Genomic DNA, 24,913 nt, shown 5'->3' on the forward strand with positions numbered 1-24,913 from the left:
GGCCACCAATCTTAAGTAGTGATTTCCATAAATTATTATTTCAATATTCAAGACATGTGCTATATATAGCCTTGTCCTATGAAGCCTGATTTCGGTGCCCTCCTCCAACCCCACTGTCATATTATCCCTAGAACTATCTCACATACCTTGGCTCCTCCAGGAAGAGTCCTTCTGGTCATCAATTCAGGCTCATTCTCTTTCTGGGAATGATCAGACTGAATATTTCAATCTGTTTAGAGATTTACTAAGTTTTAGTTTCTTGTGTTTCTTATTAATAGGGAGACCAAATAATTCAGCATCCAATCTGGAGAACTAGTGAGGACAGGAGAAGTTATTAATAGGTAATCTGGAACATAAGGCATACTCTGGATGGGTGTGGCCACCTACTTTTCAAAGATATTGCCTCTTTAATAGGTACTGAGAGCAGAAGGGTAACAACAGCCTTTGGAGATTGAACTCCTGAGTTCTGTTCAGTTGTCTGGGGCTAGGGAACTCTGACACAGATTTTGTAGCACTGAGTATTTCTAACAAGCTGTGGGGGGCCTGTCTCCTAGTGGATGTTAGAGTTCCCAGAGGGAGAAGTCAAGACCACTGCAGCACCGATGGCCCCGTGCTTATGAGATCCAGTGGTGGTACCCCCAGTCAGTCTTCCTCCACCCTCTCCTTCCGCTTTTCCCTTTTCCTCCCCTTCTTCCCTTGCCCTCCCCACTCCCCAATCTGCTCCCTTCTCTTTTGGATCCTTATTCTCTCCCTCTCCCTTCCACCCCCTCCTCCGTCTGTCTCCCTCCTTTTTTTTTTTTTTTTTTTTTTTTTGAGACTGAGTCTCGCTCTGTCACCCAGGCTGGAGTGCTGTGGCCGGATCTCAGCTCACTGCAAGCTCCGCCTCCCGGGTTCCCGCCATTCTCCTGCCTCAGCCTCCCGAGTAGCTGGGACTACAGGCGCCCGCCACCTCGCCCGGCTAGTTTTTTGTATTTTTTAGTAGAGACGGAGTTTCACCGTGTTAGCCAGGATGGTCTCGATCTCCTGACCTCGTGATCCGCCCGTCTCGGCCTCCCAAAGTGCTGGGATTACAGGCTTGAGCCACCGCGCCCGGCCTCTCCCTCCTTTTCTGTATTCTCTTTCCATCGCCTTCTCTTTCTCTATTTTCTTCTCTCCCTTTGCCATTCACACTGTCTTCCTTTCCTTCTCTCTTCTAAAATGGCTCTTCCAAAATCATTGGAGGGCAGCTCAAAAGAGCAACTCTGCCAACATTAATTTCTCCTTGAAAGGGAAAAGCCTGCATTTCCAATTATGACTTAGTCTTCCTTCATTAGTTAGAAACTGTCTTTTTCCCACAGCAAGTGGCCTAGGAATGGTGTGTTTCTCGCAAGTCTCTGGTTGGAGGTTCTGGTTTTATGTATTCTGCTATGCACACTTTCCAGGGCATGAAGACAGGGCAGCCTGGGGCATTGCAGGTGGGAGTGGCAGTGAGGATGATGGTCTGGCTGTGATAGGACACACCTGGAAATGTCTGCTTGTCACAGAATGGATTACAGCTGAAGTAAACAAAACTCTGTGATCATGTTGCTGCATAAACCCCAACGTCTGAAATTTGGGATGATGGCTGTGCCAGGATTATTTTAGAAAGACAAACTCAGGATCAGTGTTCAACTAACCAGAGAATCTATAGCTGCTGTGGATGTCCCTCCACCAGAGAGGGAGAGAGCGAAGCAGAAACTGAGGAGAGAAGCTCTTCAGGCCACTCAACGGCTCACGTCCGTAGTCCCAGCACTTTGGGATGCCGAGGAGGGAGGCTCACTTGAGCCAGGTTGGAGAGCAGCCTGGGCAATGTCGCAAGACCTTGTCTGTACAAAACAAAAACAAAAACAAAACAAAAACAAAAACAAAAGCCAGGTGTGATGGTGCCTGCCTGTGGTTCCAGCTACTGGGGAGGCTGAGGCGGAAGAATTTTTTGAGCCTGGGAGGTTGAGGCATGGTAAGCCCTGTTCACATCGCTGCACTCCAGCCCGGGTGATAGAATGAGACCTTGTCACAATAACAAATAAATAAATAAATAAATAAATAAATAAGTAAAAGTTCTTCGAAGAGGAATGGAGGGGAGGAACCAAGGGCTGAACATGGACAATTCTAGGCAAACAGGGCTCCAGAAACCTTCTGAAAAGCATAAGCTGAGAGCAGACTTCAGTAACAAGAAGAAAGAACTAGGGAGGAGGGGAGCAGTCTAGAGAATAACATGCTCTTATTTGTTCATGGGATTCATAAACTGTGGACAATATTTTTATTTACCAAAAAGATAACAAAGTTTATTGAGTACCTGTAATGTGTAAGGGACTCTGGAAGTAGTCTGAAGGGATACAAATATAAATAAGAGAGAATTCCAGCCTCGGTTTCTCATGGGCATGGGCTAATAGGAAAGGAAAGGAACAAAAAAGAGAATTACACTCAAGGGAGGCGAGCATGAGTCAGGACCATGACAAATGGTTGAGGGAAGGAAAGAACACTTGTAGCTGGGATGTTTAAGGAACACGTGCTTTGAATATAGAGGGTGTGGAGCTTGAGCCAAGCCTTGGGGGCTAGGAAGGAATTTGATATGCAGAAGGGAAGATGTGGGTCATTATCGTTGGAGCTGACCTAGGCAGCTGTGATCTGGTGAACAAGTACTGTGCTGGGCATGTGGAGTGGAGGGGAGGGAGGAAATGGCTGTCTACTTGGGGCAGAGGATTGGGTTGAGGAGCGGTGGAAGGTAACACTGGAAAGGAGGACAATTGCCAGACTGTGGAGAGCCCTGACTGTTGGCTGGGCTAAGACATCTGGACAGTCTGGACACCATGTTAGGGATTCAGCACGTGCATTTTATGTGCTCTAGCGGGGAAGGATGACTTTACTGTTAGAGATGCTCATTTCTGATGTCCCTCTCGCTGAGTGTGAGTGCAGTCCTGAATCAGATTAAAGGTGTCATGACAATAAACCATTTGGAAAATGTAAAAAAAAAATGTATGCATGAAGCACTTGAAACAAGCATTTTCTAAGGTCTCAATTTCTTGTTTTTGCTTTGATCATTATAGCTTATAAGAGTAGATTTCAGGGTTAGCCACAAACTCTATTGCTGTCAGAGCAGATTTGGGCTGCTAGGTAGAATTTTATTTTCATTGTTTTGATTCTCATTTCTTTGTAATTTTTTGTATTATACTACATATTTTAGCCCCAAATTGTGGGCTGCAGGAACAATGTTGTTAAGTATTTTTGGCTAGCAGTGTTCACTAAATTGCTTCCTGAGCCTGAACTTGCTCAAACTTCCTGTTTTTTAGGGCACAGAACTCCTGGTTTCTCCATTTATGATGGATGAGAGGGGTTTGGAGTCTCTTTTCTAGACTTTCATAGCATGTTTCAGGATTTCTCACTGATATCTAATTGTCTTATAAGAGACATTATCTTTTTTTCCGGACTCAAAAAACCATGATCCCTTCTAGGTAAGGTCTGGGTGTCTGTCAAACATTTTCACTTTTGTGTAACATTTAGCATAGTATTTATCAGGCATTACTTTATTTGAGGGTAGAGGAGGTAGGTGGCGGTGGGCAGTTGGGACCCCCCACCCCGTGCTTATGTTCTGGTCCAGTATTAAGTCTTGTAGAGAATGGTCTAAAATAGATCTGTGCTATCTGAAATATTATCTAGTGAGAGCATTGGCATCATCAAAGAGCTTGTTAAAAATGCAGGATCTAAGCTGGGCGTGGTGGCTCACGCCTGTAATCCCAGCACTTTGGGAGGCTGAGGCAGGTGGATCATGAGGTCAGGAGATCGAGACCATCCTGGCTAACACGGTGAAACCCTGTCTCTACTAAACATATAAAAAAAAATTAGCCGGGCATGGTGGCGGGCGCCTGTAGTCCCAGCTACTCGGGAGGCTGAGGCAGGAGAATGGCATGAACCCGGGAGGTGGAGGTTGCAGTGAACCGAGATCATGCCACTGCCCTCCAGCCTGGGCAACAGAGTGAGACTCCGTCTCAAAAAAAAAAAAAAAATGCAGGATCTAAGACCTCAGACTAAATCAGAATCTGTGTAATTTGACCGTCCTTTGAGACTTGCTGGTCTCCAGATGTAATGTATACACATCACCTAGGGATCACGTTAAATGCAGGTTCTGGCACTCAGTTGCTTTGGTAATGATACAACAACCAGGCCTTGAAGTTTTCTCGCTTCAAAGCAACTTCCTATCTAGAGATGTCACTGGACACCTTCCCTCCTGAGAGTGACACTCCTGCACAGAATAGATGGTTTATGACAGGAGTTGAAAAACTGTGGCCTGCTGGTGATACCCAGCCTGCCACCTCTTTTTGCAAATAAAGTTTTATTAGATCACAGTGACACTCATGTATTTACATATTGTCTATGACCTCTTTTGTGCTGTATTGACTGAGTTGAATAGTTGTAAAAGAGACCGTATGACCCACAAAGCCAAAAGTATTTACTATCTGCGACTTTATAGAAAACAGTTTGCTGACCCTAGCTTATGTGAGTGACCCTAAATATTTCCTTAAAGGAATCAAATAGCTATACTCTCTTGCCCCATTGGCAAACTTTCCAAGCCCATCTGAATCTATGGCTATTCATGGAGAAGCTGAACCATAAACCGTAATTCCCAAGCGACCCACAAAGGGTCTTGAGCCTAAAATTGGTCTGGATAATGGTACCACAGCACCTGTGACTTTCCAAAATCCATTTAATATGTCTCTCCTCAAAGAAATGGTTGTAATTTTTGTAATTTTATTGAGCTGACTCCCTCCTCCACAAATTGATTTCATTAATTGTTCAACACAAGTTTGACTTTTCCCAAGAATTGGAATCAAAAGGAAATTCTGAGTAAAAATATATTTGGGACCAAGGAAATAAAAAGACTTGTACAAGTTGGTTATAATACACATTTTACTCCTAAAAAGGTAGCGTTGGTTTCGGCCTCACTCTGGGCTATTCACTGGGCAGGCTGTGTGGGCTTGGAGTCATTCTTCTAATTCTCTTAGAGAATCCCACCACCTGTCTCTTATTTGGGTTTTTGAATTGTGAAATGATGGCACACGCAAGCTCCAAGAATAGCTGTGTGTGTACGCCAAGCATACAGAGACAGAAGGCAGAGACTTAGGCCAAGGATCAGGAAATACAGAAGAGAAGCTGGCATGGAGGCATCTGCTCCACAAATACAGTGAAGTCGGAGGTTGTAGGAGGAGGGAGGTGGGACCCATGTAATCACTAGAGGATGTGAGCACTCTGCTCTGCTCTACAAGTCTTGGAGATCTTGGTTTTCTTTCCAGAACCAAATTTCAGAGGAGGTGGGTGTAGGAGAATTGAGATTCTTTTTCCTCATCCAGAGTTATCTGGGGCCAGAGAGGTTTAGGGTGAGATTCTGTGGGAATCTTTGCTGTAGCTCCAGAAGCTTTATTCTGACTTAGTTCCTTTTCCCTTTGTCTGAATAGTCCAGGACACTAAAAGGGTTTGTGAAGAGGCTGGGTAGACATAAGTGGAGAGTCTTCTCCTTAATTCTTCTCCTTGACTTCAACCAATTAGAGATTGTAGGAGTGAATTAGATCTCCTTATGTTAAACCCTGTTTCTGGCAAGCCCTCCTGAAATTCCCTAAGATGCAGAGCTGATTAGCTCACCCGGTCAGAATGTGAAGGTTTTAAAGCCAAAGTTACTATTTGGGCTGATATTTTAGACTTTCTCTTCGTTGGAAGAAGCATAATGTATTCATTCATTCATTCATTCACTCAGTGAATATCCATTGAAAACCTATTGTGTAACAGGATGTGAGGAAAAACATGAACTGGAGAGTCAGACCCATCTGAGTTCAAATTCTAGTTTCTTGATCTGTGAGCTAACTAACACCTCATTCAAGTTTCCATCCAGGTGACATAACCACCCCAGCTTCCTTCCCTGATTCTGCAGGTTAGGTTGGACATTTACTTCTCTGCTTTTGCAGCAACTTCTTTTTTTTTTTTTATCTTCATTTATTTTATTTTATTTTATTTTATTTTTATTATACTTTAAGTTTTAGGGGACATGTGCACAACATGCAGGTTTGTTACACATGTATACATGTGCCATGTTGGTGTGCTGCACCCATTAACTCATCATTTACATTAAGTATATCTCCTAATGCTATCCCTCCCCTCTCTCCCCATCCCACAACAGGCCCCGGTGTGTGATGTTCCCCTTCCTGTGTCCAAGTGTTCTCATTGTTCAGTTCCCACGTATGAGTGAGAACATGCGGTGTTTGTTTTTCTGTTCTTGCGATAGTTTGCTGAGAATGATGGTTTCCAGCTTTTCGTAGCAACTTCTACATTGTCTGTCCTCATACCACATTATGTGGAAATTATCCATTTGGAGTCTGTCTCTCTCTCCAGATTGTAAAGTCATTGATAGAAAAGAGCTTCATTTCACATACTTTTTACCCTTAGTGCCTGACATATATTAGAAATTAGACATATGTTTATTGCACTGAAAAGAACCTAGTTGTGTGGCTTAATTTCCCTAAAGCATATGTCTCTTATCTGTAAAATGAAGGTGATAAAAACGTGCCTTGTGAGTTTTTTGTGAAGATTATATCAGATAATGTTTGAATTAGTATTTTATAAATATGAAGTGCTTGCAAATAGTAATAGTTGTTCTAATATCTGGATTGATTGGGATTCAGTAGAAAGCAAGTAGAAGAGAATCAAGAAAGTATGTGGAGATGTCCTAGTCCACTTTTTCTAAACTAAATGACTGAACAAGGGGGATCTGGAGACTTCAGCTTCTGAGTTTTGGTGTGTGGGGTTGACACAGGACAGAGGACCCTTTCCAGCAAGCTCTATGTCTCTGCCACTAGATTATATACTCATAACAGTGGGGATAGGTTTTATTAATTTATTTGCCCCTTTATTCACCCTAAGCACAACTAAGAAAGTGAATATGTAATAATTGGATTTCAATGGGCATTGCAAGGCCAAAGTCTCCTGCTCCCGCAAATCTCCCAGTATCCCTGGCCTGTATGTGTCTTGTCTTGAGAACCTGAATAATGGAACTGTTAGATTGAAAACATAGATTGGGGAGAAGAGAGTGAGTTGAGTTTGAAAAATATTGAGTGTGACATCTGGCAGTCAAATACTCAGCGCTGAGTCATTTCACTTTTCATGTGTCTGTTTTAGCTCACAAACTAGACATGGAGATCATTGTACAGATTCCATAGTGCTTAATGCTCTGGCTACCCATTAAAAAACTTATAGAGCTTGCTGGAGGGGGTCCCCTATCTCGTGTCAACTCAATAAATAAATATTTATGGATTCTCTGCAAAATATTGGAATTTCTTTCCCATGTAAGTAACAAAGAACTGCTGCAGATGTTTCAGCAGAGTTGTAAAATGATATGAATTTTGCTGTGAGAAAACTTGATCTTGCTGTAATGTATGAAAAAGACTAGAAGGGAAAGAAATTGGGGGTGGAGAGGCTTGTTAGGAGGGCCAAGATAAGAGCAAGTGGGCCGTGAAGGAGGCTGTGGCAGCACCATGCCAAGCAGATTAGAGTGGAGGGGACTTGACTACCCAAGAGGCTGGGGACTCAGCTTTCTCCCTAGTGTTAGTCCTAGAAAAGTCTCCCTGCTCTGGGAAGACCAATGTCTAGCCTTATGTGGCTTCGGAACAAAAGCCGGTGATTGCATCCAAGGGAAGATAATGAGAAACACACAGGCCATGAAAATCAGGAAAGCACCATTAATCTTTTTGTTGCAAAACTTCACTTTTCAAAGTTCTGGGGAAGGGTGCGGAAGCCTCAGCACGTGAACTTGAGCCCTGTACTCGGAAATGCAAAATGGAAACCCCCTAATAAATCACAGAACTGAAAATACCAAGAGTCTGAGAGGCTGGGGGAGGACAGGAGTGAGAAAAGGAAGGGGGCTGGAGTACTGATCAGAAGACAGGAGAAAGCAACAGTGTAAAATGCGGAGAAGGGCTTAGTAGACATTCAATTTAATCTAGACTTTTATTTTGCTACAAACTAATTTTATGAAGACTTTTTTGCCCAAATATTAAATATTTACTAATTAAAGAAAAGATATTAAAACAGGAAAAACTACTTTCATTCAATAAAAACTCTAGTAATTCTTCCTAACTCCAGAATTGTGTGTATATTTTTTACCTATTAAATAATCAGAAATAGAAACCAATTAGACAAGATATGTGAATATCCTTAAAAATTTTCCGTAATATTTGACTTAGGAACTTTAGTTTTATGAATGTACTCTAAGGAATACCCTGAAAAGGACAAAATCTATACACAAAGATTATACACAAATTTATTATAGAATTACGTATAAAAAACCCTAAATGACCAGCCTTGAGTGTATGGTTAAATATGTAAGTTATAAGCCTTTGAAATAATGAGTTTTGAGAGTTTTAGGTAACAGAAGAAGGTGTTTATGATATTATATTAAATCAAGATAAAAGTCACAATGTAATATAAAGATATACAATCAAGGATGTAAAAGTGCATGGAAAAAAACTCTAATGAAAATATGCCAAAATGTTAACTATGATTGCTTTTAGATAAGGGGATTATGGGACCATTTTGTTTCCTTATGCAATTGAAAAGTCATAAATGAGCATGCATTACTTTTTCATCAGAAAAAGAAATGAGTTACATCATTTTTAAAGGGAAGATATTGTGAAGGAATATTTGTTGAGAGGATGCATAAAAAATCTGGGTAATTTCCTTATTTCCCTGGGATTCTGAGAATTTTTTTACTCTTGGGAATATCTTTCCTTGCTCCTAGTTAAATTATTTTCATATGTTAGTCTTGTTCCTGAGGATAAAATGGTAAGTTTGCTATTTTAGCTCTGCTCGAACATGTGGAGTAATTCTCTGTTACATATACAGAAAACAAGGTCTTAACTCCTTGGTTTGATATTCAAGGTCTTTCAGAGTAAAATCCCAATTGATCTTCCCAATTTCACTTCCCTTAGTTTCCTACATATATTTTCTACACAAATCAAAAACCTTTTCAGACTTCCTATTTCTTGTTCGTGTCCATAACCTCCCCTTTCTGAAACTCTACTTGTTCGTGGGGACAGAATGTTCACAGAGCATGCATTAAACATCATAAAGTGGACTGGGAGCCTCTTTTAACATACGCAGTCTGGTACTGCTGTGCTGTGTGATTTTGACAAGGCAGTTAGTTCACCCTCTAGATCTCAGATGGAACACCTGTAAAACAAAGGATTATATAGTAGATGGTTGCCAATGTTCCTTGCAGCACTACAGCTGAGTGAACCTTGTTCCCTCATGGCCCTAGGTGTGCTCATTCATCTGCCTGCACCTTGTCTCAGGTTCCCACTGCATCTTAAGTGGCCCCTGCCTACCCCACTGTCAAATTCAACCCTTCCTAGCTCATGTCCCATTTCCTTTATAATGCTGTCCTCAGTGATTCTGATTAACAGGGACTTGCATGTATGATTTTTTTTGCCACTCATACATGCTGCCTTTTATCAAAACTATGGCACATGCCAAAGATATAACAGATAATATCATTTGAATAAGAAGTCAACTCGATGGGGAGAAAAAACCTACTTAAGTAAGCTTTAGAGATAAAGGTGCACACTTCTCTAAATCCTTTGTTTATGGTCTATTAATCAATAAAGTCCAATCTGTGATCCCCAGATACATAAGAGGAGAAGGATACATAAATTATTTATGATATTTCTGAAAAGCCTAAGAAAAATCACACACAGGCCCACAGTAAGTCTATGTTTCTTTATTTTGAGTTAGAGGATTTTTTTTTTTTTCATTTTTAGCCAGTGTAAATTGGTTTAAACTTCATCTCTTGAATGACTCCTAACATGACAGAGCCCTTTCCTTCCTTCAAATTTCTACAAATGCATTGCTCCCCTTTTTTCTTTTCACTACCCATATGTCCATGTTGGACAAAAACCATGAAGGAGGTTGAGAAACTGTACCAAAATGCCAAGAGCATCTTTGCCATGTTTCAGCACAAAGGGCACTGTTAGAAGGAGGTGATCAGGGTCATCTTCTGACTCAGCCTCACAAGAGGAGCCAGGGCAGATGGACAATTCCCAACTGTTTACTCTCCTCTCTCTCCTCATTCTCTCTCTCGCATTCTTTTTGCTTCTGCTTTTTATTAGCAGCACAAAAGATTTTGAAGTGCTTAAGGGCAGAAAGCTTGCCTTGTTCATCTTTGCAGCTCTTGCTGGGACCAAGTATGGTGCTAAACACAGGGTAGACATTCAGTAAGTATTTGTGGAATTAATGAATGAATAAATGAAGGACAGGCGTAACTTTGATGGTAATGGGTCAGTGTGAACTCCGGAAAGAGTGTGCAGAGTTATAGTCAAAGTGGATGATGGATCATTGCTCTGACTTACTAGTTATGTAATCTTGAGCAAACCCCTTTATCACTGTGGGATTAATTTCCCCAGCTGTTGAAAAAATGCATGTAGGGGAAAGGGGGAGGGTTAGTGATTAAAAATGTGTACCATAAGGAGCATGTATGTAAAATCATCTGGCACATGGTGCAGCTAAAGAGCTGGCATTTATGTAGCACTTTATTTTTCCTGCATTTTTAAAAAATGTAAAACCTGAAAATCATTAAGTTATACTAACCTCAAATCTCACCACTTAAGAATTATATAAAATAAGAAATAAAATTTCTCTTCCCAGCCAACTTTTCTAATTTTCCAGAGATAACTACTTTTCTTTACATTTAGGTTTGATGTTTATCTTTCTTGATATTTTCCCAACGTTTCATGGATATATATACACACATATATTTATAATTATTTAAGATATATGTAAACTCATAAATATATACATGTACGTATATATCCATGCAACTTTGGAGATATGTGTGTGTATATCACATATCTCCAAAATGTAACTATTCCTCATTTTCAAAATGGAACTATTCATGTTTATCTATCTCCAAGTCAATTGTTTTTGAATGATGGCAGAAGCATTTGTTGTTTGAATATACCATATTTTGCTGCCAGTCCCCCAGTTCCAGTGTTTTGTGATTACAAATAATAATGCAAGGGTCTTCCTTGTACATCTATATCTGTAAGCTTTTGTACAGTACTTACTTTAGTAATAAGGCACTTGAACACTTATTGTTCTCTTTACTCATAACCACCACAAGAAAAAAGGACAGAAATTGTTATTCTGTGTTACAGATGAAGAAAAGGGAGGGCTCAAGGAGACAAGTGGCTTGGCCAGAGACCCACACAGATAGACTATGGCAGAGCCTGTGTTTCCCAGTGGCTTGAATTCTTGTCCAGAGCTCTTTTTGTCACACTGCAATAAAGCACAAGTCAACAGGGAACCTTTACAACCAGGCAGAGAAGCGTGGGTCAGGGAGCAGGCAGTCACATTACATTGTAGAAAAGAACAAACACATACACACAAACAAGAAACTCAAGGCCAAACACATCTAAAAGATATTATTTGGAAGAAATACACTGGTGGTGAGTGAGGGACCAGCATAAGATGAGCTGTCCTTTAACTAGTTACCATCTTTTATGCAGTGTTCTCAATATGATATTCAAATGATTAGGATGGCTGAGATTGCATAAATGTGGCAGGAGAATGACAAAGGACACCCCTGCAACCCCAACAATGACACTACTCCTCTCCCTCAAGGGAAGTGTCTAGGGAAGGTCTCTCGGCATCTGGTTAGGATTGGCCTTAATTGACACCTTCCTCAATTATCTGCAGGAAATATTAGCTGTTATTAAAATTTGCAGATGCACTCAATTGTCAGAGTCACTGGAGACCAAGAATTATTACTCAGAGCATTGGAGAGAGGCTGGCAGGAAAGAGAACAATTCAGCCTGGAAAAATGCAAACTAATGGATAAAGCAAGGTTGGGGGAGTGGGGGAAGAACTTAGAGGGATAAGGCTAGTAGTAGGCTGAGGCAGTGAAGCACTCCCCTGGAGTACAAACTTTAAGGGGATACCAAAAACTCAGCTATCAAGATAAATACAATTTTAATTCAATATTGAAAAATCAAGTTGACAAATGACAGCCTGTGGGCCAGCAGCCTGTTTGTAAATACAATTTTATTGGAAAGCCACTGGAAGTAAAGGTACCGTGGCAGGGGAGATCCAGGCTAATTCTTTGATGTGAAAACCCTGGTTCAGCTTGTGAATGTTAGACACATTAGACCTTAGCTTGTGATTGGTGGGAAAAATACTTCTGAAGAAAAGGAATAATGGATCTGACTGCTTTTATGGGTTTCCTGGGGCTATTGTAACAAGTGATCACAAACTAGGTGGCTTAGAACAACAGAAATTGATTGTCTCACAGTTCTGGAGGCTGGAAGTCCAAGATTAAGGTGTCAGCAGGGCCATACTCCCTCTGAAGATTCTAGAGAAGCATCTTTCTTCAACATCTAATTTTTGATGGCTCTTGCAATCAGTCCAATCTCTGCCTTGATGTTTGCATACTCATTCTTGTGTATGTCTCTCTGTCTCTGTGTCCACATCTTTTTCTCCTTTCCCTTAGATCCTAGTCATTGGGTGACATCCCAGTACAGATAACTTCATTTTAACTTGAAAACATCTGCAAAGACCCTATTTTCAAATAAGGTTACATTCCTAAGGTTACCTATGAATATAACCTTAACTCTTTGGTTCCTTATTTGTAAATAGAGTCTTTCTTGGACACAATTCAACACACCACACTATTAAGTAGGTGGGGATGGGGAGAGATTTGACTTAGGTGCAGCAGAAACATTATCCATTCACAGGAATCTGGCAGCGGAGTCAGGGGCAGACTCCTGACATGATTTAAATACCTAAGAAAACATTTAAGGAAATGTACTTTAGTTCTTTTGGGGTGCAAATATTATAACCTTTGCTAATGTCACATGGTGACAAATACGTGTAGGATTTTTAAGGGTAGTTCTGATTTCAAACATGCAAACAATAGTGACTAGAAATATTTTTACTAAATTTTATATTCCTTTTGTTATTATTTTATTCTTCTCAATATAAGGCGCTTACTAAATTATTACTATAACTGAATATGACAACTTTAGATATTTTTCACAAAAATTCACCAACTGGGGAAAACTGTTGTTTGTAAAATGCAGTATTCTGATTTTTAATTTATGAAATATGGCTATAATGCTTCTGAAGCCTGTTCAAGGGCTGTGAAACAATGGAGATGATTGAATACCATTAGAATTTTAAGTAAGTTGAGATGTAAATGGGAATCAAATCTGTTTTCTCCCATTTTCCAAACACATCACAGTCAAGTCCAAAAACTTGAATGTTACATAGCTTTTTGGTGAACACTTTTGTTATAGACATGCATGTGTAGGTATACTTAATTGTATCAGCGATAATAACATTAGTTATTTTAATTATTGTATCGCCAATCCTAATTACTAATCAATAAATGTATACTCATTAATTAATAATTCAATAATAATGGCTAATATTTATGAAGTGCTTATGTGCTAGACAGAAGAATTGATCCCTTTATGTGAATTATTTAATTTATGAATACAGTAATTCTTCCTTATAATTGATATTCTGTTTATTTGGGCTTGAAATGTACTACATATTATTTTTCCTGCTTTTGGTCAGGGGTCACCAGCCCATTTAAAGAGAGACAGCTGTATCTTTCTGTAACTGGGCTACTTTCTCCATGGGTGCATTAATGTTAACAGAGAAGCATGGCCAGCAAGCATTGCTAGCACAATGTGACGGGCCCTGCTGTGATGAACAGAGAAACTGGGAACTTTATCATTGCTGCTACATACATTATCAACTAATAATGTGTTTTTAAAATTCCTGAAAATAGTTTGCTTTCTAAAGGTTAAAAAGGTTTAAGTTCTCCCTGCAATTTTGTTTATATAGATGATTTGCTTTGTAAACATTTGGGTTTTTTTGTTTGTTTTTGAGACAGAGTCTGGCTCTGTTGCCCAGGCTGGAGTGCAGTGGCACGATCTTGGCTCACTGCAACCTCTGCCTCTTGGGTTCCAGTGATTCTCCCTCCTCAGCCTCGCCAGTAGCTGGGATTACAGGCATGTGCCACCATGCCTGGCTAATTTTTGTATTTTTAGTCGTGATGGGGCTTCACCATGTTGGCCAGGTTGGTCTGGAACTCCTGATCTCGTGATCTGCCCGCCTTGGCCTCCCAAAGTACTGGGATTACAGATGTGAGCCATTGTGCCCGCCACAGCTCTGCTTTTTAAGGCTTTGCAATTGATTGAATCAGGCTTGTTCAGGTTACCTAGGATAATCTTCCTCATGTAAAGTCAACCCATGATGGATTTTAATCAATCTACAGAACACTTTCACAGCAACACCTAGATCAGTGTTTGAGTAACTGGGGTCTATAGCCTACCCAAGTTGAAAGATCAGAAGAGCTGTGACAACAATGATAAAATAAACTGTTGCCCTCTAGTTTCCTCTTGGGCATTAATAATTTAGCTAAGATAAACCCAAATACTTTGGATAAGATTGACTGAATTTAGCTTTGCTGATGCCTCTGATTTCAGTTGCTTTAACCAAGGGCAAACCCCTAGTGCTTCTGTTGTCTGTTGATACCCAGAGGCTTATGTGATCTGGAAGGGTAAGTGGCTTCTCTCTGATTTGCCAGGAGCAAGTGGTTATGTTAGATGAGGAGCCAGAACACTAATTTCAGTGATTGGACTCTGGTACAAGTGATGGGAGGCCCGAGGGTGGGGTGCTGCTTTTTCCTTTGGCCCTGATAAACATTTTATGCTTGTTATGGTGGTTGAAATGCTGTATTTAACCTTTTCTTCATGTGCCAGGAGGTTCACAGTAAATGAGGGGTATGGTCTGTGAGGGGAAAAGTGGCTGTGGCTTGGCCTCTTTGTACCTTGTCAGCACACATACACGCATGGTCTGTAACATGTGAACCTATCACGTGGGTACTCATTACTGAGCTGTGAGGGCTGTCCCTGAGAAGCTGGGGGCAGTGGTCGGGAGAGGAGAAGGTCATGGGGGCACAGTAGAAATGGCACTGGACTGGGAATGAGTTCCTACTGCCAACTTGTCATCAGTTCAGTTCTTCCAATCCTGTACTCACTCCTTTATTGCCCAGGACATATATTTAATGCCAGGCTAAGCACAAGGCTTCCAGGATTCAGCAGTGAACAAGACAGATGCCCTTTTGGAGCTGACTGTTGAGCAATGTTAATAAATAGCAATGATCATATCATTAGAATTTCCCAAGGGTTACCATGTCCCAAATGTGTGAGCTATGATAGAGGAAGATGGGGTTATTCTAGGTGAAGGCTAAGAAGCTTCTGGGAGGTGGTGACTAATAACTACTGCCTTTTTTACTTTGGAGTCATGTCCTTTCTGTGACTCCCCTTTCCTTCTCCTCTGTGTTCTCTCCCGTGGCCTTGTCGGGCTGCCCCTGGCTTCCGTTCTCTCTTCCTAGTCTCCTTTCTAATTAGCCTTTCTAGCCCGATCAATCAAGCTCTTTTCTGGAATCTCTAGCTGCCTGATGGACACCTCCTTGTGGAAGCCCTCAGACATCTCAAAGATACATCTGTGAAGAACTCAACTCTTCCATTGTATTCTTCCTTCCCTTTCCTGTCTCTGATAATGTTATCACAATTCGTTTTGTCATTTAGGTCAAAAACATAGTCATCTTTGACCTACCTTCCCTATCATACCTACCACTCAGCCCTACCCTGTCTATTCCCACGATGTCTCTCATCTCTCCCTCCATTTGTTTGTCACTCTCAATGGTCAGACTGTCTTGGTCACTTTTCTGGGCAATCGCTATAGTTTCATGCTTACAGTTTCCTCTCAACTTTAGTTCATCCTCTTCAGAGCTACCAGAGCACATACTCTTGATACATCTTCTTGTGTCACTCTGTTGCTCAAAAGCCTTCAGTGAACCACTGCTGGGCTCTGCAGCCAGGTGCTTGTGTTCTAAACCTGGTTCCATCACTTACCAGCTGGGTAACTGGCAAATTATTAACCATTCTGTGCTTCTATTATTTCATCTATAAAACAATTGTGTCTGTCTCATAGAGTTGTGATGGGGATTAAATGAGTCAACATATAAGTAGTGCTTATAAAAAAAAAGTCTGACATAATTTTGGCATTCCATTTCAGGTAGATCCTCTGGCTCCTGGTCCTCTACATGTTCCCTCTTGTACTTTGACTTTTTGCTTTTCTAACTTTTGTCTGTTATATTTCTGAATAGTTTTTTGCAAAGTAGTGCACAAATTAGTGCCTGTATCTACACAAACTACATCACATGTGATGTTCTTGTCTTTCTTCATATTCTTTTAAAAACTATGTATTATATGTGTACCCACATATGCATATTTATACTAAACTAAATATATATGTATATACATATATGCGTATAGATTCATATATACTTTATTGTTTCTTAATTAACTGACCAAATGTCTTGATGGTGCTTCTAAATAAGTGGTACTTAGGCAAATCTCCACCCATAATGTTGTGGTAAAAGATTAATTTTTGAAAACTGCTCAGAGAACAGCTTTCTATCACACTAGTCATTACAGTTTTAGTTTTTTCAATGTTCTGGCAGCCATTCTCATGAGGATGGACTGTGCTGACTGGTCTTAGTGAAAGTTACCAGTGGGCACGTTCTCAGGGCCTCTCTGTCCCCATGAAGCATCCCCACTCAGAGACATGGAAAACCTGTGAGCTCATACAAATGATTTCTGGGATGAAAATAGCAATGTGAGATAGTGCCAGGAACTTCAGGTTCACAGAGTATAATTAAGATTTTTCCTGAATCATTGCACACTGTAATTTCATCATTATGTACATTCTTTAATTATGGGCTCTAATTGCCCATTTTAGTTCTGTAATTAGACATAAAGACATTAATTTTGTAAATACAACAATTAGCTCAAATGTCTTCCAAATTCTTTCCCCTACCCTACCTTTGAAGAAAAATTAATACATCATTAAAAAGTTTGTGCACAGAAGGAGCCTCTTAAAGGGCAGCTTTTGGGAGCCAGTTGGTGTTCTCAAAGGTGGGGCCCCGGTTCAGGAAGGGTATGGGAACATCACCCTCTTATATTCCCCATAAACTCTGTTGCTTCATGTCAGATAGACCCTGCAGGGTCCAGGGCAGGGAAGAGCTCCATTAATGCACGTAGGACCAATTTCTCTTAATTGTAAAATTTTAAGGTGACATCAATGCTTAATGAGTCATGGGAGAGGAATGAACTAATGTTAGGGCAACTCTGGTTTTTTATTTCTCTTGTGTCCTATTAAAAGATGAGAAGATGAAGCATTTTTGGTTCATGGGATTTGTATTTTTCATTTGTGTATGGGTAGCTGATTATCATCTGTCATTGTGTGTGTGTGTGTGTGTGTGTGAGAGAGAGAGAGAGAGAGAGAGAGAGAGAGCTAGAATCTGTTTTTTAAGAACTTCAATGATTCAGATCTCCATTTTTTCCTTCACCTATAGCACTTTAGTTAAAACAAAACAAAACAAAAAAACAGACGTGTTCCAGCATTTCCCCCCATGTACCATGCTATGTCCATTTCAGCCGATACATTTTACATATGTATCTATTTTCTCCACTTATAAATCCAAGCAAAAAATGGCAGTGTGGTAGAGTAGAAAGAGCCTCAGTAAGGGTCTTGGCCCCTTTTTCTTCCCTTTTTATACATACTCTCTCTCTAGGTAATCTCTCTAGTCTCATCCTTTAAAGGCCGTTTATACTCTTTTGTCCCTCCATTTATATCTCTAGCTCAGGCCTCATCTCTGAGCTCCAGATTAGATAACAATCAGAATGCTTATTTCTACTTGGATGATTTATAGATAATTTAAGCTTGCTGTGTCCAAAACTGGGTTTACTTTTCCTCCAAATGTATTGCTTTTCTGTTTTTCCCAAACTCAATAAATGGCAAAATTCAGGTATTCAAGCCGAGTCATCCTTGATTATTCTTTCGACATATGAGCCATCAGCAAGGCTTGTTTCACCCTCCAGAACCTATCTTCAATCTGTCTGTTTCCCTCTCCCTCCATTCAGGCTGCCATCCCAATGCAGAGTGTTCTGTAAAGCAAAAGGGGTGGTCTGCTCTCACCAATAGCAGTTCGTGTGCTCTTAATTCACGTGCTCTTAATTCACGGATGGATTACCTAGCACTTAACACAGACCCAGATATATTTGGTACTCAGTAATATACGCTGAAGAATGAATGAGTGAGTGAATGAATTAATGAACGAATAACAGAAACTCTTCCTCCTAGAACTTAATAATACAGAGCACGATTAACCTGCTTTCATAGGTAATCAGTGAACCTCGCGAAGTGTGACATTTATCTTTTGGTGAGAGCAGCTCACCCCTTTTGCTTTACTGTTTCACCAATTATCTCTGTTTTATTTTTGCCTGTTCTTTTGGACACAGCATTTAGTCAGAAATTTGCACCTGAGTCTTACTTCTGCCACCTACTAGTATAAAGATCAACTGGTGCAGAGCACTATACAGTGGTTATTTATTGTTTGCTACAATGTTGGAAAACCGCGTATACAGTTTCCTCTCTAGGACATCTTTAACTGGGAGGGATAAAAACGGCACAACTAAATTTCATGATTTGGATAAGAAGAGAAACATTGACCGGGTGTGGTGACTCATGCCTGTAATTTCAGCACTTTGGTAGGCTGAGGCGGGTGGATCACCTGAGGTCAGGAATTTGAGACCAGCCTGGCCAACATAGTGAAACCTTGTCTCTACTAAAAGTACAAAAAAAAAAAAAAAAAAAAAAAATTAGACGGGCATGGCGGCGGGCACCTGTAATTTCAGCTACTCGGGAGGCTGAGGCAGGAGAATCGCCTGGACTCAGGAGGTGGAGGTTGCAGTGAGCCGAGATCGCGCTGTTGCATTCCAGCCTGGCCAACAAGAGCAAAACTCCATCTCACACACACACACAAAAAAAAAAAAAACAAAAAAAAGAGGAGAAATATTGCTTCACTCAGAAAGTGCTTCCTAAGAGATTCTCATGGTCCAGGGATGATGCTGGATGATGGAGATGTGGAGTAATGTAGAGATTAAAGGGTAGTGGGGACAGGGATGCACATATAAGCCAATGAGTAGAAGAAAGGGGTTCTGGTGCTGGCACAGCAGCAACCACAGGGTGAAAGCGACTGCAAATGCACATGTGCTCAATTCTCTGAGGGGACAATGGTGGGAAATGGAAGGGTCCTGATCATGTCATTGTTGATGGCAAGTCTGCCAGTCAAAAGGAACAAGTGAGCAAAGGCCTGTAGCCTGGAGGCGGCTTGGGGCTTTCAAGGAACCACACTTCATTAGACCTGCTAAAGCTTGTGTTTCAAAGAGAATGTACCCAGGTCAAAGACCTGCACATAGTAGGCACTTAGCTAATATCTGTTTAATAAATGGATAAGTGAATATAAGTGGCAGAAAGACGGCTGAGTTGTTGGGACAGGTGAGATCATGGAAGGCCTTGTGCATCATGCTAGGATCAGTAATGGGAAGTAGAGAAGTGGTCAATGAAGTTTTATTTAAGCAGAAAAGAGACCCTGTGGAGTTGAGTTTTAGAAAAATCCCTGTGGCTGTAGAAAAGAGGATGATTTGGTGGGAATGAGACTGAAGTTGTGAGCACAGACAGGAAGGGTAACTGAACATTTTGAGAGAGCTGAAAGTGTAGACAGGAAGGGTGTTCAGAAATTGTTGGAGCTCAGAGAGAAGTCCTGGGCCTGGCCAAGCAGTGTAGACAGCCAGAAACAGACAAGAAGTGGAATGTCACATTCTAGTAACTGATTGAAATGTGTGTGTGCATGCATGTGCAAGCTGAAATGTGTGTGTGTTTATAGGCAAGTGGGTTGAAAACTGTGTGTGTGCTTAAGTTGGAATGTACATGCGCATGTATACAGGTGATTTGAAGTATATGTGTGTGTGTGGGGGGGAACACAGGGTGTGGTAGTGCATTGGAATGTGTGTGTGTGTGCATGAGTGCAAGTGAACAGTCAAGAATAGTGTCTAACACTTACCTATTTGGTCTAAAGGCTCATAAGACTTCTGCCTTACTCCTAGTCACATGCTCCAAGTCACAAGCAGAAATGGGCAGAACAGCTCGGCCTTGTAATTCCAGCCTGAGTCACACTAAGCTGTTTCCAACCAAGTGAATTAATTGCTCCCTTCTTATCCCACACAGCACTTTCCTCTACAACACTTGTCACACCACTGTTGTTATTAGTTTATATAATACTTTCCCCCCTGCTAGGCTGTGAAATCCTGAAGGAGGAGAAAATGTGTTAAGTATCATTTGTCTCCAGAGTCTAGCTCATTCAGGCACATGCTAAGTTCTCAACTAATGTCTGTTGAATGAACTAAGAGAATAGGCACACTTTTATAGCTTATTAAGCGCAAACATAGACTCCAAAGCAAAATCTCATCATTGCCTCTTGCACATTTTGGAAGCAACAGCAATAATAGTTACCATTTCTTAAGAACCTACTATGTGCAAGGCACAGTGCCAAGTACTTTGGGGGAGCCAGTGATTTTATGTGCAGTGTTTTTTAAAGTCTCTGGAGTTAAAAAAGTCCTGGGAGGTAAATATTATCCACCCCTTCCACAGACGACAGGAGCGAGGCTTACTAAGGATAAGTAATGTACCAAGTCACACAGCTAGAAAGTAGAGAGCTGAAACAGGAACTCAAAGCCTGGGCTCCAAACAAGCACACCCTGCAGACTTCCCTTCCCTATGATGCCCCATGCCCAGTTTTCTATTTTCTTTATAGTGGAAAAGTCAGTGCCCTTCCTATGAGAAATGAAAGGGTTTAAAGTAGTCAAAAGGAAACAGTGTTTCCTCTGTGCTCAGGGGGTTTTGGCTAATCACAGAGAGTGAACCAAAAACAATATTATGTGAGATGCGGCCAGTTTGGGTTGATTCCAGCTTTGGATGCTGTGAGCTGGATCCCAGGAGCACACGAGGAAAAACGATAATAGCATACTTAAGATCCAAGCCCATGGTGGGTTGAGGATAGAGGTTTTGCTTTCCTCAAACTATTGCATTTTTCTTTTCCTCCCTAAGGGTCCGGGCAAGATGCTTCCTACCCCAGGGGACCACTTCCAAATGCTGCTCTGTCACTTGGTGGAAAACTTCAAATTTATTGAGGTTTTACTGTGGAAGACTTAGTCAAGAGGGCAAGTACCCTATATCTCCAGATTGCCTTGCACATACTGGCATTCGACTAATATTTTATTATATGGATTCTAATAGCTGATTACAGTTTGCAATGCTCTACTCATGGATAAATCACAGTTGATCTTCTCAGACTCCTTATGCCTTTTCCCAGTGGGGTTTTCATTGTCATGGATAACCCCAGGAGAAAGAGGAGGCGCAGAGGAACCTCTCCTACATGAATAGGTGGGGGGACGCAAGGGAGGACTTCTAGCTTTTCTTCTTCTGACTTTTCTACATTCCCCAAGTTCAGTGACTCATCCCCATCTTTTAATTGAGCATCTTGGAACTGAACAGCACCTCCCAAGCAACCTTCACCTGGGAACCAGGCAGAAACAAGTGAAAATGTGGAGGAGGTGGTTATGAATTTTTGTGCAGTCAGTGATTTCAGGGATCCAGGAAGTTATTCTACTTTCTAAACCACTTCCCTACCTGCTGGATATGAATATAACTCCCTCAGCTTTCAGCTTTCACATCTACTTTATATAATTCTACTCTGCCTCTATATTATTTATACCTATGTGCTGGGACTTGAGCAAAGGTGTTTTTTTGTTGTTGTTTGTTTTTTGTTTTTTGTTTTTTGTTTTAAACTTTGTGCAAGGGAAGCCATAAATAATTTGGGCAACTTGTAGGGAACAGGCAGAGTGAATTTGGAGAAACCAACAGTCAGTAAATGTCACATGGGAGACACTGAGCACTGCAGACAGATCTTTCAATGTGAAGCAGCAGCAAAGAACATGGCTCTGGAGTCAAACTGGCTGAGCTAAAGAGTTGACTTTTTTACCTGCTAGTTACCTATTGGTAGTTACCTACTAGTTGTCTACTAGTTACCTACCTCTGTTACCTACTAATGTGACCTTGGGCAGGTTAAGTAACTTCTCTGAACTTAGTTTACTGATATGTAAGTTAGTGATAATAATAATTCCTATCTCATAAAGTTACTGTGAAGATTAAGTGAGGCAATGTATGTGGAGTGTTAAAACAGTGCATGACGCAGAGTAAACACGTTAAAATGAACTGTTATTAATATTTGGTTGCTAAAGGTCTGTCCTACCTGATGTGTCTATCTCTTTCAAATAAATCCTCTGGGATTTAGCATTAGAAACTTAATCTTGCAGAAAGTTAGAGCAGGGAGGAACCCTCAAGATTGTCTAATCCAAAACCGTCTTTTGTAAATGAGGAATCACTGGCCCAAGGTCACAGAGGAAGTCACTGAGTAATCCCTCTGGTCTGTTGCCCGGAATGCATTCCTTCCCACAAATCTGGCCATGCTTGTCCTGGAGGGCAGATAGACTAGCCCTCCCCAGGTAACCGCATATCTTCCTGTAAAACCATCTCTCCTCACAAAGTGGCACAATTTCTAAGGATCCCTCAGGCAACAAAGTAGGTTGTGTTCAGAGACCAGTGAGGTGGAGAAACTGCCTAGCCGCTGAACTCCAGGCCAGACTTGGTGACTGGCACTCAGTAGAGTCAGAGTCCTGGAGACCTGCGCATCAGGGAGAGGGCCCTGAAGAGATCTTGAAATAATTTGACATGGAAAAAGAAACATACAAGATTTCAGAGACACAGATGAGCATCATATTTTTAAGTCAAGAGCTCAGTTATATTTTTGACACTGTGGTGTCTACAGTACTAAGGCATGTTCTTATGAGAGTGACACTCACTAGCTCTCTTCCTTCCTTCCTTCCTTCCTTCCTTCCTTCCTTCCTTCCTTCCTTCCTTCCTTCCTTCCTTCCTTCCTTCCTTCCTTCCTTCCTTTCTTCCTTCCTTTCTTTCTTTCTTTCTTTCTTTCTTTCTTTCTTTCTTTCTTTCTTTCTTTCTTTCTTTCTTTCTTTCTTTCTTTCTTTCTTTCTTTCTTTCTATTTTAACTTTCATTTTAGTTTCAGTGGTATCTGTGCAGGTTTGTCATATAGGTAATGGGGATTTGGTGTACAGGTAATTTTGTCACCTGGTAATAAACATAGTATCCAATAGTTATTTTTTCTGATTCTCTCCCTCCTCCCACCCACCATCCTCAAGTAGGCCCTGGAGTCTGTTGTTCCCCTCCTAGTATCTGTGTGTTTTCCTTGTTTAGCTCCTACTTGTAAGTGAGAACATTCGATATTTGGTTTTCTGTTCCTGTGTTAATTTGCTTAGGATAATGAGATCATGTCCTTTGATGTGGAAAGAGAAACTTAAAAATTTTCAGAGTCACAGATGAATATTATATTTTTAAGTCAAGAACTCAGTTATATTTTTGACAGTAGGGTGCCTACAATACTAAGGTGTGAATGGAGCCTCCAGCTCCATCCATGTTGCTGCAAAGGACGTGATTTCATTCTTTTTTATGACTGCATAGTATTCCATGGTGTGTATGTATGAAGGGTGGCCAGCCCCTCCGCACCTGCGGGTATATCTCGTCAGGTGGGACGAGAGACTGAAAAAAGAAATAAGATACAGAGACAAAAATATAGAGAAACAACAGTGGGTCCAGGAGACCAGCACTCAGCATACCAAGGACCTGCACCAGCACTGGTCTCTGAGTTCTCTCAGTTTTTATTGATTATTATTTTCACTATCTCAGTAAGAGGAATGCAGTAGGAGAGCAGGGTGATAATAGGGAGAAGGTCAGCAAGAAAACATGTGAGCAAAAGCATCTATGTCATAATTAAGTTCAAGGGGAGGTACTATGCCTGAATGTGCACATAGGCCAGATTTATGTTTCTCTCCGCCTAAATATCTCAGTGGAGTAAAGAATAACAAAGCAGCATTGCTGCCAACATGTCTCGCCTCCCCCCATAGGGCAGTTTTTCTCCTATCTCAGAATTGAACAAATGTACAATCGGGTTTTATACCGAGACATTCAGTTCCCAGGGGTAGGCAGGAGACAGTGGCTTTCCTCTCTCTCAACTGCAAGAGGCCTTCGTCTTTTACTAATCCACCTCAGCACAGACTCTTTACTGGTTTCAGGTTGGGGGACTGTCAGGTCTTTCTCAACCCACAAGGCCATATTTCAGACTATCACATGGGGAGAAACCTTGAACAATACCTGGCTTTCCAAGGCAGAGGTCCCTGCAGCTTTTCACAGTGCATTATGCCCCTGGTTTATTGAGACTAGAGAATGGCGATGACTTTTACCAAGCATACTGCTTGTAAACATGTTGTTAACAAGGCACATCCTGCAGAGCCCTAGATCCCTTAAACCTTGATTCCATACAACACATCTGTGAGCACAAGGTTGGGGCAAAGTGGCTGGGGCAAAGTTACAAATTAACAGCATCTCAGCAAAGCAATTTTTCAAGGTACAGGTCAAAATGGAATTTCTTATGTCTTGCCTTTCTACATAGACACAGTAACAGTCTGATCTTTCTTTCTTTTCTCTACATATGTACTATGTTTTCTTTATTCAGTCTACCATTAATGGCCATTTAGTTTGATTCCATGTCTTTGCTATTGTGGATAGTGCTGCAATGAACATGTGTCTTTATGGTAGAACAATTTATAGCCCTTTGGGTATACAACCAATAATAAGATGGCTGGGTCAAATGGTAATTCTCCTTTTAGCTCTTTGAGGAATCACCACACTGCCTTCCAGAATGGCTGAACTAATTTGCACTCCCACCAGCAGAGTATGTGTGTGTTTTTTTTAACCTCGCCAACATCTGTTTTTTTTTTTTTTTTTTTTTTTTTTTTTTTTTTTTTTTTTTTT

This window comes from Theropithecus gelada, chromosome 1 (genome assembly GCF_003255815.1).
Source record: "Theropithecus gelada isolate Dixy chromosome 1, Tgel_1.0, whole genome shotgun sequence".
Lineage (NCBI taxonomy): Eukaryota > Metazoa > Chordata > Mammalia > Primates > Cercopithecidae > Theropithecus > Theropithecus gelada.